This window comes from Nicotiana tabacum, chromosome 7 (genome assembly GCF_000715075.1).
Source record: "Nicotiana tabacum cultivar K326 chromosome 7, ASM71507v2, whole genome shotgun sequence".
NCBI lineage: Eukaryota > Viridiplantae > Streptophyta > Magnoliopsida > Solanales > Solanaceae > Nicotiana > Nicotiana tabacum.
The window spans coordinates 104,368,779-104,384,642 of NC_134086.1; positions in this window are offsets into that span (position 1 = coordinate 104,368,779).

Below are 15,864 nucleotides of genomic sequence, written 5' to 3' on the forward strand. Positions count from 1 at the left end.
ATTTTGATACAATGGATTTAATTTTTTCCCCTTGGAAACTGATTAAAAAAGGGGATGAGAAAGGGGGAGGCTTTTGACTAGTATATACTAGTTGGATTAACAAGCTTGTTTTAGTTGCAGGAGGCCAAAGAAGTACATAATTTTAATTCAATCTCCAAAAAGGAATTGGAAAGCAGTCATAAGGCGTCGTGGCTTCTAATGCCAATTGACTTTCCAATTGGAAATCTTATTTTCCTTTTATAATTTAGAACATTTGGATTAATAGGAACAACATTAACCATAACAATACTATCAACCCTATTAATGATTCCCTTATCATGTAGAGGGCTTTGGAATTCAAACTTCTCACTGGAAAAATTCCTATACACTCTCCCAAATTAGTCATTAAAATCATTTGGCATAAACCTCCAAAGGGTTGTTTTATACTAAACGTTGATGTTAGCTTCACAAACTATAACCAACATTGTGGCTCAGGTAATGTTTTCAGAAATTCTAATGGCAATTGGGTTGTTGGCTTTACAAAATTATCTCATGCTAATGGTTCACTAGCAGCTGAATTGAAAGCCCTAAGACAGGGCCTCAAAACAGCAAATGAATGGAAACTCTTCCTACTTGAAATAGAGACGGACTGCTCAGAGGTAATCTAGGCAATACATGAAAGTAACAAATTATTTAACAGGGTTGTTAATGATTGCAGGTGGTTAATGCACCAACAGAAGGTTATCCTCCAACACCTTTAGGCAGGGGAATAGGGTTGCTCATCAACTAGCCAAAAAATGCCTGGACATAAACAATCAAGTTTTTGGAATAGCTGGAAGAAGAAATGCCCAGAAGACAAGAAAAAAAGTTTTTGTTAAACCTACAAGTGATGTAATAGATTTTGTGGATAGTGAAAGATTTGAAATTATTACTCATGAAAAACTCCTATCTTTTGATGCTTGCAAACTTTTAGCAAGCTTAATTAACTAGTGTGTCCTTCACACATCTTATGATAAACATGTACCAGACATTCCTTAGCAATTAATATATATATATTTTCTGTTTGCTCAAAAAAAAATTGACTTTCCAATTCTGGAAACAAACTCTAAAAGGAATGAGATTAATTAAAAAAATTCATCCTAGTGAATTCTTGTCCTAAAATACATTCTTGTAGTTGATTCTTCATTCTTATTTATACGGAGTAGGAAAATATTTTAATAAATAAAATTAATATGATTTATAAGAGAAACTGTTATGCTCTTTGAAAAATTAAATTAACATGAGAACTTTTTAGTACGTGTGAAGCAGATAAAGAAAGACGGTACTACCATCTTTGATAATACTCCTATTTTTGCATCTGTTTTAATTCACCTTTCACATTAAATAGTTTTATATTTTACTAATTTTGGTTCTCTATAGTATAGGAAATTTTAAATGTTTCAGGGTATTTCCATCTTCATAGTAGTATCTTATTAACATCTAATATATGATAGAGCCATCCCATATATATATATATATATATATATATATATATATATATATATATATATATATATTATCTTGTTCATCATGAAATTGTGTGTAATTGAAGAGATGTAATTACACTCTCTAATTCTCAAGGGGAAGTGAAAATTGATGGTAATTACATTGTGTAATTACAATGTTGCTTTTTAGTTTCTTTATAACTTTTTATTTCTATTATTTTAATTTTTAATTTTATTTTTTACTTTTTAATTTCTTTTGAACTTTTAAAATATATTTTTCTTTGTACATTATTTATCTTTCATTTCTCTATTTTTACTTCTTGTGATTCCATGTAATTGCTTATATTTTATTAGTTATTTTTTTATTATTCTATATTTTAGTTTCTTATTTAGTCCTTTTTTGCTGATATGTAATTTTCTTATTGGGTTAATTATCATGTTGAATGTATTTCAAGAGAATGAGATTCACACACTTATATTAGTTTGGAGTAGTCAAATTTGTGTTTAATAGACACACATCTAATAGGTAAATGTTTTAGTTCAAGTTTCAAAAATAAATTGGTGATAACTTTAAGGGGTTGCATATGTATTTGGCCAATTTTTTACTAGTTCATCAATCTCTCAAATTTTCACAAGTTGTCCTCCAGATCTTCATTTCTTCATTTTTAGTCTTCAAACCTTCATACTTTGCCTTTAAATCTTCAAATCTTCATATCAGCCTTCAAACCTTCATATTCCCAGATCAAGATGGAAAAAACCTCAAAAGTGGTGCCTCAAAATACTGCTCCTTCAACATTTACACCGACCGCAAATACCGAGGTGACCCTTTCGGTAGCAGCCCTGGAACCTCCTCTTATAGAATTTATCCCCGGAGGCTGCTTCATAGATAATGACTTTAAGGTCGAGAAAGTCTCCAAACAACGGGACCGAGGTGAGGAGGAATGGAGTTACGTTTGCTCCATCATCGAGGAGTCGCTTCAAGTGGCCCGAGAGGACAACAAATGGGAAGGCAAAAACGTGGTCGTTCCCAGTCCTGATGAGGATATCACGACGCACGTGGAGGGATACTTAAGCGTTTATATGTATCCCTTCACGCTCGGTCGATGGACATGGTGTTCCTTGGTTTTTGTAAGAGGTACGAGATCTACCTCGGGCAGATCCACCCGTTCTTTTGAAGAATAGTGACCTTCCTCCGTCACTTTGCCAACAAAATGGAGGAGCCGCAGTTTATGATCAACCATCTGCTTCGTGTTTATAACCCTGAATCTTCTGGGGGCGTTAATCAAGCTTGCCCGATGGGCAAAGAAGGTTCCATTCTCCTACATCGACGAGGACAGAGACAGAGGTTGGCAAGGGAGGTTTGTTCGAATAAAAATCGAAGACCTTATTCTCTCCGAGTTCCTGCCATTCCTCGAGAAGTGGAACTCAAAACATAAGTTTGTTTCCTCTTTATTTACTCCTTTGGTTTTACCCTTCTTTTCTCATTAATCATTTTTCTGATATGTAGCTGTCACCCGAGTCCCATGCAATCCCTCATTTTTGGGAGCGGGTCAAGGGCATCTGCAAATAATTCACCTATTCAAAGCATGAGTGGCGCAAACTCTCTAAAGGCAAATAGGAGGCTCGTTCTCATGGTGAGTGTCCTTCTTCTCTTAGTTGAATTTACCTATTAGTCATTTTCATTTCATCATCATTCTGACTAAGACCTTTCTTTTCACAGGTTTGCCCAAGACCACCAAACCTCGGGCAATTACCAAGGCTGTTGCCTCATCCTCCTGTGAAAAACAATTCGCTTCGGTACAACCTACTGCCGAAGTTGCTGCAAAGAAGGAGGAGAAAACAAGAAAGAATAAAAGGTCCCTTGACTCCTCGGACACTCCCGCCGAGGCCAAGAAGAAGAGGATCGTAGTCAGGGTCAGAAACAGTACCAAGAAAAGTACTCGTGCTAGGATCCTGAATCCTGAATCCCTCTATCGGCTCAGGGACTACCCCGAAGATGATGACATGGAGTTCATCGTCCAAGAGCCGATTGACACCGCACAAGAGCCAGCAGTCCCGGAAGGGGGTGATCGTAAAGCTGAATCCTCCTTAGCAAGGGAGCTCGAGGAGGAGTATGTGGCCACTGCTTCTCAAGAAGATACTCCTGTTCTGAAAGAGGTAGCCAATGTCATTGATGTCGCGGAGTCATCGTCTCACAAGGAGCCTATTTTATATGAGGCTCGAGCCATTAGAGAAAAACTGACCGAGGCATCACCGGCCACAAACTAGGCCCTCAATTTGTTTTTCAAAGGAGTAGATGTCGGCATGCTGGAAGACTACTCCAGTTATTTGGATATCCCGGAATAGGATGCACTGCCTGGGTCAGGTGGACCGAGTTTGAGCCCAAAGCTCGAGAAGCAGTCCCTCCCCTCCTCCAGAGAGTGGACCCTGACCAGAAGAAGACGGTCATGTTCATAGTACTGACAAATACTAGGATGTTATCCGGGCTAGTCGATGTGGCCAGTTACCTCCATTCCTTGGTAACAAAAAAGAAGCAAGTGAAAATGAACGAGGTATATAGGCCAAGCCTTTTCAATAAGGCACAACAGGCGCTAAACAGGGTATACTTTCTTCCCCTCATATCTTTAAGGAGTTCATTTTGCCTTAGCGGATTTAAACAATTTTTCTTTTTTATGCCTCAGTGCTTCATCATGAGAGCTTCCACTAGTCTCGAATGGAGGTGAGTCACCTCGAGTTCGAGATCAAGGAGTAGGTCCAGCAAAAGGACATGTACAAAGCTCTTTGTGAGTAAAAAGATGAAGTCCTTAGGGACCATCCCGTCCTCCAAGCTGTGCTGGAAAAAGATCAAAAGGAGGCCTCGAAGTCAAAATAGGAACACACCCTTCTGGTCGAAAAGGTAAGAGTGTTTGAAATCAATAACGAGAAGTTAAACGCAGATGCTAACGCTGCAACCTCACAGGTTTAAGAGAAGATAACCCTGATCGACCAGCTGAGGTCTGAAATGGGCGAGGTCAAAGCCTCAGCTAAGGAATTGAGGGGAAAAATAGATCTCCTGGCCTCAGAGCGGGACGCCACCAAAGAGGATTCAACATCGACCAAAGTACAACTCTGGGTTATGAGAGAAAAAAATGACAAATGGTCTCAGCTGAATGAGGAGCTTTGGGCATCACCCGACTTAGCCATTATAGAACGAGATGCTCAGGGCCAATATTACACCTGCTGAAGTCCAAATTGGAGGCAGCTTCGAACGATGCCTCCAAAGTTCAGGATATGTTGGCCTAGTACAAGAACGATATGGAGGTAGTCGAGGCCCGTGTAATAATAAAGGCCGAATATATGAAGTGGCTGTCTTGGAGAGAGACTCTTGAGGAGATCCATGTCCGGCAGATTGACCTAGCAGCCGAGATCGAAGAGGCGAAGAGGCTCGAAGCCGAGGCCAGAGCGAGATATCAGCCCGATGGTTCGGGCAGCGACTAAGCAGGACACACCTATGTTTATTTTTTGTTCTTTCTTGTAGCTACATATTTTGTATTTTTGGGTTGTCTCATAGCGCCTCTGTGAATACCTTTTTGTGTGTATATATATATTTTCTCTTCGGCTATACATTGGGTCCTTTACTTTTATTTATTTGCTTAAGTTTAAGACATAAAACTTGTGTTTTGAACTTCATAATATGCCATCGATGCCTTAGCATAAATTTTGACATTGCTTAAAATGTTTGTTCCCCCGAAGCCTAGATGAGGCATGGATTAAGTAATAACTCCAAGTTGCTTTGACTTCGGAGGACCCGATTAAAAATAAAGTCTTTGTTAAAATATTTGAACGTTTTAACTGGACACAATTATTCTTTGCCGAAGGTGGATCTTTTCATGGTTGTAATTCAAGATCGAGTATATTGATCAGGTTTGAAGTAATCTTTTTGTTGATTAAAAATATGTAAGGACCTTAACTTTTATGTATGGACTTAGACGTCTCCGAGCTGTTTATATGTTGTGACCGAAGCTCTAAAGGCTTTGTCCCTTAAGTTGGCCATAGACTTTCGTGTTTGGGCCCTGCCTAGTAGGTTCGGTACCTCTGAGATTTAGTAGGCTGAATTTCCCGATCTTATTGTCAGATAGCATTCCCCGGTTCGGGGTGTCCCGTAGGCTTAGGGGTTTAGAACCCAATATTCGTTCTAAGTAATTAATGAAGATATTGCTTATGCAAACGTGAACCGATGAAACATAGAAGACAACTTTTTTTATTACTTTGAGTGTTGTGTAAATAATTGAAGGTACAAAAGCTATTTTTCATGGCGAGAATGACCTATGCGAACACAATTTGTTTGACCCTTAAAATTAATCCTAATATTCAAGCCTTGACTTTCAATATCGAATGAGAATGCCTTCTAAATTTCTGAACTTAGGAATTCGGTTCTTAACTTAGGGTGTGATGGCCCCTAGTATTTGAGACTGAATTCGGAGGGCTCGAGTACTATTGATCATGATCCCCTTGTTTTAGACCGGTCTTCCAAACTAGGGTACAACGCTTATTTTTGCCTTATTAAAAACCTTACCGTAAAACCCACTTCGGAAAAAAAACCGATCCAAGGGAAAAAGAGCGCAATACATGCTTTCAAACCTAATCCTTAGATTCGCTTTTGACTGAGAACCTGCACGGGTTAGTTCAAAGTGTAATACACCATAAAGAAGATTGTGTTCATACCTTAGTAGTAGTATAACTTTAAGTGTATCAATTTCAATTATTGGGTAGTTGTAGTTCAATATGAGACTAATCGTCTAAATTGTACACAAGAATCCTACTAAATAAATTAAAAGGAATGTATCTTCTGGATTATCTTGTTTGGCTCAAGCATTAATCTGAAGGGGTACAATGTTGAAGGGAAAAATCTACAATGCGAATTTCCTGAAGATATACACCAAACCTAATCACAACTCACCTACTCCCTTTCCCCCCAACGAAGTAAAAGAGAACACCTGAACTGATAACAGAGGAAGCCTCAGTTTTCAGTATGAAGAGATGGCCATGCAGCTAGGAAAATAAATTCCAACAAATAGTAACATTGAAGAAGAATTTATAATTTGCTAGTAAGATTAACATCGATTAAAGGAACTTGCAACCTATAAAACAAAATATAGATACAAATTTGATGTGAATCCTCGAGTTAACAAAACAACCAATCGACTAGGATCAAAATCTTGAAGTAGAATCTAATTTCAAAAAATGAGATTCTGTTTATTTATGGCATCTCTACTTATTATCTAAACCAACAAAATCTCAAGTTTAAAAAATGAAAAAGTAGTATTTTTTCCAGAAATAACAATATAATTTTATCATATCCAAGAAGTTCCTTGTGAGATCTCCAAATTTAGCCTGTGCACAAATGTCACTTATGGCCTTCATTCTTGTATCTGTTGGCACAGAGAGATCCTTCATAAACTGAGAAAATTTAGGACTTTTCTTTGAAGCCTCAATAAGGTCCAAAATCTCAGACTCGACCTTCTCCAACGCACTAGTTTTTATAGGTGCAATGTACAAACCTGAGGCATAATTTCCAGAAACCCCATACATCATCACAGGAACCTAAAACATCATAGAAGCAAAACATGTTAACAGATGTAAGACTTGTATTCCTTGCTTTGGTAAAAATATCCATTTCTTAGCATCTCTTAGGTTGAAGACACTATGAAAAAAAAATGATGTTGTTGTTTCAAGTGACAAAGATTAATATGTATTTTGAATTTAAACTTAAATTCACAAACAAGAAGAGAGGAGCACTCAGAACACATTTGAGATAAATGAGGCAAAATATAACAAGAGGACTTTCTACATTTTGTACAATTGGTAAGAATGAACTGGTCCAAGACATAAATAATTGACAGGAGAACAAGGATGTTTTGAACTTTATGGCTAATAATCAACCCCGATAACCATAGTATTCTACAACAATAATGAGAAGATTGACGTTGATTCTCTATCAACCAATAATGTGGGATTATTAACATGGTAAAAAATACACCATTTCTGTTGTTGAGCACTTCTGCAAACACTTTTCATAAAGTATACTAGTTCTATATGACAGACTTATTGGACTTGGCAACAAAAAGACAAAAACAACCGCCATGAGCACATGGGAGAAAAGCATTAGATCATGATATCCTTTGCCAATGGAATCGCCAAATGAAGTGTCACGACCCAAAATCCGAACCGTCGTGATGACGCCTATCGTGAAACTAGGCCAGCCTCAACTCAATAATCCACACAATAATAATAAGTTTGAAAATATTTATGGAAGCTTTTAACAGTAAAGAACTATTTGAAACATGAGAAATTTCAAGAATAGATACAATCCAGCCCAAAAACCGGGGTGTCACTAGGTGCATGAACGTCTAAGGAAAATACATAGTCTAATGTAATGTCTAAGGAAATAACTGAAATACAACTGGAAAATAAGGTGGAGAGCCAAGGTCTGCGAACGCCGTGCGAATACCTCAATAATCTTCTAAGTCAGAAGCCTTGATCAACCATCGCCACTGGATCCAAAGTGCCTGAATCTGCACACGAAGTGTAGGGGTAACGTGAGTACACCAACTTAGTAAGTAGCAAGTCCAACCTTTGGACTGATAGGTAGTGATGAACTCAACCTCATCAAAGATAACGGTAATAACGTATATAAACGTAGGCATGCTTCCAGTTAAATAGGCAGTTCAAAAAGCAATGAATAGAGCAGATATGAACATGGTAAAGAAATGTGACTCTGCTATATCTACATGTCAATGCACATGCTGTATGAAATGCACCATGTTGAGTGCCTCATGTGCCCACAATCTCAAATACTCGTCCACTCAGTACTATATATGGCTCATACGACCCATGGAAGATCCATACCAGAATATATACATCTCTGACAGCAGTCACTCAGGACTGAGGAAGGCCATTCCAGCCTATGGAGAAGATCCATCTCCAGATAATAACAATAACAACCTCACAACCACTCAGTACTGTATATAACACAAGGCCCAGGTAAGATCCATCCCGGAATATATATACACATCACTGACAATAGTCATCCAGTACCGAGGAACAGGCCAACCAGCCTCATAGAGAAGATCCATCTACATAACAAGGGAAGATCTATCCCTGAATATAATCAACTACGCTCACTGGGGGTGTGTTACAGACTCCGGAGGGGCTCCTACAGCCCAAGCGCTATCACAAGCCAACGAAGGCATATATCAATAATCTGCTGCAATGTGCAGCCAGATCCCATAACTATCACTCACAATCAGGCTCTCGGCCTCACTCAATCATCACTCTCCAATCTTACACACACGGGCTCACAATGTCATGAAACTAGCCCAAATCCATGATATGATGTGCCAAATAATAATAACTGAGACTGAGACATGCTATGATATGCATGAGCAAGACTATGTACAAAATATCAATGAATGTAATTAGATGACATCAAGAAATTACCACTCGGGTCTCAACAGTATCGGCGTGAAGCCCTAACCGAATATCTAGCATGTTTTTACAACACATTTACTTAATCACATGATAGAAACACGGATATCAACAAGAAAGAGTTATTAAATGGTGCCATGGAATGATCTAGGCCGCAATTCTCACGGTGCACGCCCACACGCCCATCACTTGGCATTTGTGTCACCTCAATAGTAATCATAGAACAGATAGTTCGGGATTTCGAACCCTTAAAACCAAGTTTGAAAGCGTTACTTACCTCAAGCCAAGCCAAACTCTAGCCTGCGATGCCCTTGCCTCTCGATTCGGCCTCCAAATGCCCCAAATCTAACTAAAATCAGTATATTATCATCAATATACGCTAAAGGCACAAAGCCCACACGAAAATAATCAAATTACTTCAAAAAACCCGAAATTGGCCAAACCCGATCCCCGGGCCCACGTCTCGGAATTCGATAAAAATCACATCACAAGAATGTTTATCCTCCCACGAGTCTATACATACCAAGAACATTAAAATCGGACATCAAATGACCCCTCAAATTCCCAATCAAAGCTCTCCAATTACAAGCCCTAATTCTCCAATTTTAGCCTTTAAATCCCACTAATTTCATGTCAAATTAGTTAGAAATCACCATAGAATCAAGTATTGAGTTCACAAATCTTACCTCCAAGCGTTACCCCTTGAATCCCTCTTCAAATCCTCTCAAAAGCTTCAAAACCGTTCAAAAATGGTGAGAAATGGGCTAAAAATCGCGAAGATTGGTTTTTATATATTCTGCCCAGGTGCTCCCTTCATCGCGAACACGTCCGCCCTCTCGCGTTCACGTAGGCCAACTCAGACTCTCTCTCCGCCTAACCCTTCGCGAACGCGACAACTTCTTCACGAACATGATGCTCAACCAGCTCATTCCTTCGCAAAAGCGGACCTCACCTCGCGAACGCGTAGACCAAAGACCTGGGGTCCCCAACTGCTTCACTCCTCTTCGCGAACGCGACCGCACTCACACGTTCGCGATGCACACACTGCCTTACCCTTCGCGTTCGTGTCCTCTCCTTCGCGAACACGGAGAACAAACCCACCACCACAGAAGACACTCTTCGTGAATGCGATACACCCTTTGCGAATGCGAGACACCCTTTGCGAACGCGATGAACAAACCTCTGCAACAGAAAACCAGCAAAATCTGCAACTCTCAAAACCAAGAATTCGGTCTGATAACCTCCCGAAACTCACTCGAGGCCCTCGCAACCTCAACCAAACATGCCAACACATCCCATAACATCATTCAAACTTAGTCGAGCCTTCGAATTACTCAAAACAACACCAAAACATCAAATCAACCTCGGATTCAAGCCTAAGAACTTAGAAACTTTCAAATTCCACAAACGACGCCAAAACCTATCAAATCAACTCCGAATGACCTAAAAATTTTCACACACATCAAAAATGACACTAGAACCTACTCCAACTTTCGGAATTACATTCTGACCCTGATATCATGATTTCCACTGTCGACCGAAAACTCGAAATTTCCAATTTCGCTAAATCAAGCCTAAATCTACCACAGACCTCTAAATCACATTCCGGACGCGCTCCCAAGTCCAAAATCACCTAACTGAGCTAACCAAATTATAAAAATCCAAATCCGAGATCGAATACTAACAAGTCAAAACTTGGTCAAACCTTTCAAATTTAAAGCTTCAAACTAAGAATTGTTTTACCAAATCTATTCTGATTATCCTGAAAACCAAAACCGACGATTTACATAAGTCATAATACATCACACGGGGCTAGTCATGCCCGAGAACTGGCGAGCGAAGTGCAAATGCTCAAAACGACCGGTCGGGTCGTTACATCCTCCCCCACTCAAACATACGTTCATCCTCGAACGTGCCCAGAGTTATTCCACAAGTTAACAACTCGCTGAATAACCTTACCATGCACATACCCTGGGGTGATCCCACGTCACCCTATCTCATATAAGCCGGATAACGCAACATGACTGAAATTTCGCAATCCAACCAAGCCCATGAACCTTAGAACCAAATTTCCACTTCCGAAATTATCCATAAGATCAGAACCTCGTATCTATGCACTGAATTAGTCTGAACACGTTGTATCAAGCCATAAACACAACTCAAGATGAAATCACATGATATACCACACAACTCAAACTCTCATAACAATAACTTCTAATCACAGCAGTTGCTCACAGCAACACAATACTTGTAATAAACCTCTTATTAAATAAAACCTCATTCTAACACTTTTGTATATTGCCAATGATGAAAGAAACACGTAAAAAGTCATAACCATTCCTCAGATCAACCATTCATGAAACTCTCTCTCCTTTGGCAAGGACCATAGTAAATTTCTAAACTGAATCCCGATATTATCCTTCCAGTATGCTGAAATAAAATCCAATAGTATTCATTCTAGATCTCAATGACCTCATCTCATCCAACACGACCACTCTAGGGACATGAAACATTGATACAATCTAGATCCACAACCCGTGCGACCCCTGCACCAATAAGCAATAGCCCAAATGTACTCAAATTATGGAAAAATGACTCAAATAAGAGAGTCATACCGCAAGCTCACCAGTACCACCACCACACAAATGCTGAGAACCCATCACACATCGCAGAACCAGAACACATGAATCTAACTCGAAGGATCATACCTTCACACAACTTTGCTGCAATGCACGACCCTATCCAAACACTGGTCCACATGAAACATCTCAAGTCACTATGCTCAAAATCAACAACCACGCACAATTTGATGTCTAGTACCAAGAGAAAATCATCATAACCACAGCGAAGTAAATAACATAACACCACACAAACCTGAAAGGACACAACCAATACACTATCCACCGAGCAATATCCAATACCCTTCCTGCTCGAATTCCACTATGAGACCCTAATCGAACCGCACCATATGTGCTTATAACCAAAAAAACATAATGCCTCGCAACACGGAAAGGCAACTCATAGATCACTCTAGAACATGAATAAGCATAACAACAATCGAATGGAATATCCCTCAACAATAGCAGTTCGGAGTCAACAAAGCTGACTCGATGCAGAAACACATCCATATTGGCCTACCAATGAACCCTTTATCAAGGAGTTCCTGGAGCTGCTCCTTCAACTCCTTTAACTCCCCCGGTGCCATACGATATGGTGCCCGACACCAAATTAATACCGAAATAAACAACCCTGTCCGGCGGCATGCCCGACAGTAGGAAATACATCCGGAAAATCCCTCACTACCGGAACTAAATCAATAGTAGGAGTCTTTGCATTGACATCCCTCACGAAGGCCAAATAAGGAAAACAACCCTTCCCAACTATCAACTGGGTCTTCAAAAATGAAATCACTTACTGGGTACATAACCCGTCGAACCCCGCCACCCAATCCGTGGCATCCCCGGCATAGCCAACATCACCGTCTTAGCGTATCAGTCCAGAATAGCACGACACGGAGACAACCAATTCATACCCAACATCAAATCAAAATCCACCATGCTAAGCAACAACGAATCCACTCGGGGCCCCAACCTTAAATAGTCAACACCCAAGACCGATATACGCGCTCCACAACCACGACATAACCTGTCTATGAGAACTCTTGGTCTCCAAATTCATAAGGCATACGAATCACCATATTCGATCCCAACTCCACTACTCGAACATCTAACACTTATCTGATATTCGATCATTCCACGAGGGATACTCCTATAATTCTTCTGTGCCACCAAGCAAACTTGAATATCAGCAATCAATCCAACAAGAGAGTGCCACAATATTAATGAAGTATCCATAACTCAAACACATCGCCCTTTTTGAAATGTATACCCTCAACAAGCCACACCAATCAGTGATCTCATTTATCTAGTCACCTGAAACTATCCATGATGCCTAAGAATTTATGACCTTCCTTTCAAAACTGAATTGTGACCTTACACATGCAATCTCAACCCTACACAACATACCGCATATACCATGCCATCCTATGATAAATGTGAGACTTCATAATCCACTTCAAACCACAAGCAAATATGTACTCAACTAGCCAAGAACATTCCATTTGATCCCATCTAGAAGAAAACCACTATACATCACATAAATATACGTCTCTAACCGTGGTAGAAAACCATCAAAACTCTTCGAATCCCATTTGCACAAAACCAAACCGTCAGGATTGAATCCTCTAACTCAACCAAGCTACGCAAGCTATTAAAACCTAAGAGCATTGCCACGAAACACCTGTAGAAACCCACCGTATCATAAGCACCCAAGAACCGATCATATCCATTACCATGCTGATCCAACCTACCACCAAGTTGTCCTAATTCTCTGAGTTACTTCTGAATTACCTTTAAATTGATACGTTTCCTTGCTAGTACACCAATATCCTTAACTAAAACTTGCCCCACGAACTTTAGCATATAACCACACCGCTTTAAGGCTCAAAAACTATTGTATTCTTCTAAAGAACCCCCAAAAGTACCACAACCGACATACCCGGTCTGAAGAGACCTTCTGCGAATCTAAAGCCACTACCTTCGCCTTCCTGCTACTAGCATGTAGAATTCATAATGATACAGAAATGCCACAAGTCCTGACATCCTCCCATCTAAATCTCAGTTTCTAGCCAACACACATCCTGAATATTCTCAATTACTACATGTAAATCTTGAATCCTTCAAAACCATTCCTGGGAGTCACCCTCTCTACTCCGGTTTCAATTAGACTGATCAAATGACCCGAACGACCTGTGGCCCATTAGAACAACAACACCTATGGAAATAACCCCACCTTGATGCAACCAAATAAATTCCTGCTCTATGCACCGTACATCCTTCACCAATAACAACTCAAGTCATTCCGTGATTCTCATACACCTATAAAGCATAACATAACCTTTATTAAAAATTTCCTTTACTCGAGCCATCCTCGATCTCAACCCCTGCAAGCCACAACTAATTCACTAGTATACCTCAAACTGAAACAAATACAACATATAACCGTGCAATCAACTAATCAATAGCAAGCTCCCCCACTTGGCTCATAGTCATAGGTCAGAACATACAGAACTCACAATGCCCAAACTCTTCTGCTGTCATAATACCATGGTGAGATTAAACTAAATCCTTCATAAGCTCGTGCAACACAAGCCATCTAGTACTTCAAATCTTCTACAAATATCACATTCACCCTCGTAATATTCAAGCCCACTCTTAAGCGATCCAAATTCAAATTGCAACACATATATTTCATTGGTAATAGATATCTCGCTACAAAACAACATAGGAATCACACAACTTCAGAACACTCCACATGAGATAACCCACATGCTTCTCCTCAAACTAACATCTCTTTATACCCTTCCATCGTCATAAACATCACGCAATCACTTAATCTTTATGAGTCTGAACTCGTAACACAACATGGAATCTACTTCACTTCCCAACTAGCCAACATGAAAAGATCCGTCAATACACCCATAACTTGGGGCTACACATCAAATCAAGATGGAAATCAAGCACCAAATAGTTCTTTCTACCCTCAAGCAGACCCCTCTCGTCACATTCAAATCATACGGACACATCTCGTAGTCACATCATACTCATCACATAGCCATCCAGTCATCACTTCTACTAATAGGGACTCTACCGAACATATAATTCCAGAAGCACGTACTCACACAATCAACACTTCAGTGCTCAAGCTATAAGCAAAATTCGGCCTCAAGTCCTCCAGACTAGCCCAGCATTAACACATAGAAATCATATCTCGCACTTCGATCAGGGAATCACAAGCCTTCAATGCGTAGCTGATACCAAGCGCTCATACGCACATACGAACACGTGAAAGGAATTCAAAAGGTTACATTTCAAGTTGAATCAAGGACGCACGATAAGAATTCAAGAATGTGGGATTTCCTAAAGCTTCTGCAGCCTCCCGAGGATAAGTACAGACGTCTCCGTACCGATTCGCAGGACTCTACTAAATCTGCTCATGACTAGTGAGACCTATGTAATCTAGACTCTGATACTAACTTGTCACGACCCAAAATCCGACCCGTCGTGATGGGCCCTATCGTGAAACTAGGCCAGGCTCAACTCAACAATCCACATGATAATAATAAGTTTGAAAATATTTACGGAAGCTTTTAACAGTTAAAGAACTATTTGAAACATGAGAAATTCCAATTATAGATACAATCCAGCCCAAACACCAGGGTGTCACTAGGTGCAAGAACGTCTAAGGAAATTACATAGTCTAATGTAATGTCTAAGAAAATAACTGAAATACAACTGGAAAATAAGGTGGAGAGCCAAGGTCTGCGAACGCCGTGCAGATACCCCAATAATCTCCAAAGTCAGAAGCCTCAATCAACCACCGCCACTGGATCTGAAATGCCTAAATCTGCACACAAGGTGCAGAGGATAACGTGAGTACACCAACTCAGTAAGTAACAAGTCCAACCTTTGGACTGATAGGTAGTGACAAACTCAACCTCATCAAAGATAATAGTAATAACGTACAGAAACGTAAGCATGCTTCCAGTTAAATAAGCAGTTCAAAACAGTAAAACAGAGCAAGTATGATCAAGGAAAATAAGTGTAACTCTGCTACATCTACATGTCAATGCACATGCTGTATGAAATGCACCATGATGAGTGCCTCATTTGCCCACAATCTCAAATGCTCATCCACACAATACTGTATATGGCTCGTACGGCCTAGGGAAGATCCATCCCGGAATATATACATCTCTGACAGCAGTCACTCAGTACTGAGAAAGGCCATTCCATCTTATGGAGAAGATCCATCTCTAGATAATAACAATAACAACCTCACAACCACTCGGTATTGTATGGCTCACAAGGCCCAG